The sequence below is a fragment of the Lissotriton helveticus genome, chromosome 2_2 (assembly GCF_964261635.1).
Source record: "Lissotriton helveticus chromosome 2_2, aLisHel1.1, whole genome shotgun sequence".
NCBI lineage: Eukaryota > Metazoa > Chordata > Amphibia > Caudata > Salamandridae > Lissotriton > Lissotriton helveticus.
In genome coordinates this window covers 140,238,279-140,244,278 of record NC_136060.1, presented here as the reverse complement: position 1 = coordinate 140,244,278, position 6,000 = coordinate 140,238,279, and positions in this window count along the sequence as shown.

The window sequence follows — 6,000 nt, the reverse complement described above, 5'->3', positions numbered from 1 at the left end:
TCAATGCCCCAAAATGCAGGGGAAGATCTGTGTTTAATAAAGCGTGTACCTCAGTACGAGTATTAGCCAGGTGAAGGACGAATGTTTCACGGGCAGATGTAAATGCGACTTCCTTTTGAGACAAAAGAGCTCTTATTCGACTCATCTTGTTGAACCCTGCTTTCAAGGTCGGAATAGAAGGCCAGATGGATACATCAAGCTTCCCATGTGGAGGAGGAAACAGTACATTCTTACAGCAGACAACACATTGGGAAACAGTCACGATGTACGGAATTCCTGCCAGCATACCACAGCAATCTCCATTACTTAAAAGTAAATAACTACCGTTTGCTAATAACCTGAAAGTAGGTGTAATAGCCAGGGCGGGTGTACCTTTAAAATACAGGCCAAATTTGGGGCGTCTGTATTACAGGAACCGTGCAATTGTAAATTCCTACAGACCAATGAGTGATCGGGGTGGAAGCGCAAACCTCTTCCTTTAAATAAACTTCTTGTACCTCCCTCAGACACCTATAGGTGAAAGGAAGAGACCAAACCTCATGGAGATAAGCGCTACCCAGTGGTTCATATCTGCCTATGGCATAATGTTTCATACATAGCAAATTTAAACAGCGGGAAAGGTAGCGTTATTAACCCATGAATAAATCAAACTGCAGAATTTGTCTCGGCCACTGAAAATGGTAAGGGTTCTAACTTTTCAATATGCAAAAGTGAAAACGTGGCATCTTTCATTGACATACATTGTTGTTTAACAGTCAAATTAAATGGTAAAAATAAGTGTTCATATAGTTCCAAGGCACCTTCCCAGCCTTCAACGTTTGTAAAGTCCATGCAAACTGCATAATGGAAAGCAATTGATTTTGACCATGGTACAAAACTGAGACTTCATCTTGCACAATTTCAACAACAGGAGAAACAATATTATCTAATGTATAAATTCAGGAAGAAAGTGTGTTAATGCTATTATCTACAACTGCAAGAACTTTTTCTAAATTAGCTTGATCAATAGCACGTAACCTAGAAGCATCTTCAATTTGGGACAGCTTTCAAACTTTGTTGTAAACTGCATAAATCATCTTTTGGACCTGCCTTTTGCAGGACCTTTTACAAAGTCATTTAAGTCAACGGCGTCAGTCATTTTGGATAAATGGAGTTTTACTGACGCTAAGGTGGAATGTTTGAGCCAGGACAGACATAGCTTGCCTACAGTGACAGAATGGTCATTTGCAAAACAGGGGTCAACCCGAACTTGTGTATAGCCAGGGCCAAACCCAGAAAATGATGCTGGCATGAATCTGCACTTTTTTGCCATAATAGCCAGCCTTTAGGATCCAAACTGGAAATGTTAAAGGATGAATTTTGTAAAAGAGTCTGTAAATCACTAAGGGACCTACTGGTGTGATTATTCCAATTGGAGTATTCTCCCAAATCAGGAATAAAGGGAGCATTTAATTTTTTAGACGTAGCCAATCCAAAGCAGGTGGTTTGTGAAATAGTCGAATTCAGAAACAACATATGGTTCGGGATGAGACATGCACGATGCAAAGCCTCAGTGCTTGTACTTGCCAACTTTTAGAACCCCAAACAGATTTAAGATCAATAATATCTCTTCACAGCTCATAGCCCCCTACAGCCAATTGCTCAATAAAGGACTTCAAATACAATAGTTTTGTGTGGGTGAGTCTAACCTTGGAAGAGGACTTCTAATCCATCTTAAAATAAAAAGCATCAGGATTTGATTGATTAAAATCAGTAAAGTAAGAAAACTTTTTCAAAAGAGTTTTGGAGCTGCCTTCAATAGGAGCGGGACAATGTTCCCATTGTGTGTAATTAATCACATTTCTGAATGTGTTTGATTTGTGCAGAAAGTGATTGCCAGAGTGTTAGTAACAGAACAAATCAGCATAATTAGCAGAATCTAAGTACAAATCTTCAGCATCAAAGGCAGCATAATATTTCAAAACAGAAAACAGAGCCTCTACGGCTTGGACATCCCAATCATCAGAGCAAATATTTTGTTTAACCACATCCACCATTGAAACACAAAGTACATTAGGGACATTAATAACCTCTGTGGGTCCGTGTATTTGAAATTTTACAGCATCCCATACTATCCCATCTAAGACAGGCCAATCAGTGATATTCACAAAAGTCTGGTCCCTCTTCATTCTGTGTGATGAGGAGTGAAAAACGTGATTGATTAGCCATACAGGTCTCTAAATCGGGCATAGATAAGTCTGTGGGATAAGTGTACTCAGTAACATCAAGAGGTCACCAGCAGGAGGATTCAATAAAGGATTTGTAACTGTAGTCATCTCGATGGCAACATCAGGGCCGGCAGCAGGTGTTGGAGCCAAAGCATGAGCCAAAACAGAGTTTCGCACCATAGCTGGACAAGAGACCGCAGGTGTCATACTAAGAAGAATCAGCCACTCTGTGTAGTTTAACATTGTCAATAGAGATGTACCTGGTTCCCTTTCGGCCAGGAAGTGGAGGTAAAATGACTGTTCTTGTACCCTGCACGCCAAGCACAGGAACTGGAGCACGATATGATGGACCAAACTCCTTCTTGTTTGCGACCTTTTCCCGGACCAGTTCACCAACTTGGGGTAACGGCCAACTACCGGAATCTGCAACGCAGCATCAGATGTGGAGGGCAAATGTTCCTTTGCAAGCCTGTCTTTGGGCTTTTGTAGGTTCTGTAAAACAGTAGAATGTTCATCTACGTCAAAGGATGCGACCGCCGCCGCCATGTCTAGACCCTTAAGGTCTGGAACAAACATTTTGATGCCAAAAAGCATTTTGTACGGGGTCCGCCCACCCAGAGACCTTCTAGGGAGATTATTAAGTGCAGCTAAATGCTATTGAGGTGGGCTAGCCAGTTCCGGCCTGTACCTAATACCCTAGCTCTCAAGGATTGCTTTAAGTCACGGTTCATCCGCTCCACAACACTATTGCCCCCAGGCCGATATGAAGATGAAAATTTGACTTGGTCCCCCAATGAACGCATGGCATCCTTGTATGCCTTAGAGGTAAACGCTGGACCCTGGTCCGAATGGAGGGTACCACATGCAAACAAAAACTTTCACTAAGACATGCATATCCCTTACGACAATTCGAGAATCAGCACTCCGTTGTGGCCACAACCACACAAAGCGTGTGCACGAATCAACTGCAACTAAGATGTACTTATACGCAGTATAAGAGGAGAAAGGACCGCAGTGATCTAAATAAACACACGCAAGTGGTTTATTAGATATGTTCAACTGGGTCTGGGGTGGGCGTGCAGTAGTAGAAGGTTTAATCTGCTGGCAAATGTCACAATGAGAACATAATCACACGTCTGTACAATCCATGCAACCAGTAACGCTGCTGTAGGAGAGAAACAGTAGCTGAAACGCCGGCATGCACTGAGGCCATGAACCGCTGTAATTAAAGTCTGCCTGCAGTCCGCGTTGGGAATCAACCTGTCACAAACGTTGTTAATTCTCACATAAGGAACTTTATCAGGACTTAAATGATAAGAGTATTTAGAAGGGAAACCTTTCGGGTAATTACCTCCCTTCTCTGTTGCGGCAATAGCTGCCAAGATCATCATCAATCTTACTTTTGGAATATGTACCTGCTGCTACTGAGTATGCTGAAACTGCTGTCTTGGCCGCATCATCAGCAAGACTAATGCCAACAGCATGAACTCCAACACGCTGGTAACCAAGAGTATGAATTACAAAGATGAGTGGGAGCCTTTCTTTAAGCTCAGTCACTCGAACCCAGATAATTTTATGTCTTATTGTGCGAGCTTTGGAGTCAGGACAGTCAATTTGAGTCCAAAAGAATAAATTGTCATTGTATGATTGAACACAGTAGTAAGAGTCCCTTATGATAACAGAAGTCACACTGGGATCTGCGTACTCCAATGCAAACATCAGATCACGAAGCTCTGCCAATGGGGCGGTACAGTCCCCTAATGTCTCTGTTTGCACAACATCAGACTTGAATTCACCATCCACCATAGTACCACCACTATTGCGCAGGCCAAGAATATGCATGCTTTGAACCTGTAGCTGCTTGCGCAGAACCGTCAGTGTAAATGATACAATGGAAATCCTCTAATGACCACATGGTCAGAGGAGCAGGATGAGCGAATTCATACTACAAAAACTCCTGAGTCTGCAGAGAGGAATCAAAAATGAACGTGACATCCGGAGATGTCAAGGACGTGGCCCATTGGTATCCACCTCGGGTGCAAAGCCTTCAAATTTGGTACCCTGGCTTTAGTCACTGCCTCCAAGGCAGGACACGGAGTAACAACCAAAATGTGTTTTCCCTGCGACAGTGCACGTTCCTTAAGATTCGCTATTTGCACTCCTGTCAAAACTTTTTCCACAGTGGAAAACTGCAACTCAGCCGAAGTGTACAAGTGTGACTTGTAAGCGATAGGGACTGCGTCACCCTCATTAAAAGTGAGGTACGTGAAACCCACCGCCCCTGGTACGATTCTTATCACCAGGTTGGTGTGGTTATCATGAGTCAACAAGAATTTATATTCTAGAAGATCAGCCTGCAAAGATTGCAAGATGGCTTAATGTTCAGGCAGCCAGCACGATGTGGAGAAAGTAGGTTGTACCAAAGCGTAAAGAGGCTTGATACGCTGGGCATAATCGGGAATATAAGTGCGCCCAGTAAAGATTGTAGTTTTTACAGTGCTGTTGGAGCGCGCAGCTGTGCGCATTCTCCACGAAGTGAGGAGCCAAACCCCGACCTTCATTGTTGAGCTCATAACCCAGGAACAACAATGTGTACTCTGCAATGTGAGATTTTGCAAAGTTGAATTTATAGCCAAAGTCCGCAAAATGGCAAATAATGCGGTCTACATGACACAGATGTGGCCATAATTCGTCGTCTGTGAGATAAATGTCATCCACATATGAACATGCATCTGGGTCGTGCCCCTCTAAAAGAGAGACTATGTGGGCAGCAAAGACGCCTGGACTGTTTTTATAGCCCATAGCCAAACTTCGGAATTGGCGTTGTTTGCCACCACTGGTAAAAGCTGTACATTGACTACTAATAGCGGACAGATTGTGGGCTAAGAAGCCACTGGATATGTCAAGTGTGGTTTTAAACCTTTTGCACACGAGACCATCTACAAGAGCAGAACTGTGAGTATTCTGTACCGCACACATACGACAATGGGAGTTCAGGTGGCGGTAATCTAATACCAAATGTACGAGCCATCAGGCTTAGTGACAGTAAAAAGAGGGCTATTCATCGGGGACACACACATTTCAATCACACCTTGATATTCCAATTGTTCAAGGATCTCAGCCACGGGAGCTTTCGCCTCACGCCGCATGGGGTGTTGGGGTTGAGGCTGTGGCATAGACCGTAAGGGAATCTCATGTCCCAACCACAGTGAGTACGGTAAAAAGCCGGCGCAAGCGCCTTAGCCCAATCTTCTGCAAAATGCATGGCCTGCTCCTTCGGCACTGTGTGCGCGAAACTAGGGAGGATTACCTCCTCCCCTTGCGGAGGTGCTAAAACAAATGGTGAGGGCCAGTCGACCTCCGCCAACAAAATGTCATAGGTAGTAGTTAGATTTTCCCAAAATACCCCTTTTATGGTACGTTGTATGTCACCTTCAATTAAAAGGACAATTTCAAAAAGGCTTTCAGTGGGAGCCACTCTAGTGTCAGTCTCTGTCACCTTCAGTAGTGGACGCAGGGCCTCTCGCACTATGGTAATCTCCGCCGCGCTGTCCAACAGCGTCAGCGCCCATGTCAGATTCCGAAGCTGCGTTCTCACTATCTGTGGCATATCTCGCTGTTACAGCAGCAACTTTCTTCTTCTGAAACTGGGGTCTCTGACGTGAAGAGTCGTCCTGCTTGCATTTAACGTCAGCCTTGTGGGGTGGGTCTTGCATCGCACCCCTCCCCCTGCCGCCGTCTTCTCCACCGGTGGGTGGGACCAATGAATCCTGCAAAAAGAGAGGAGAACGTT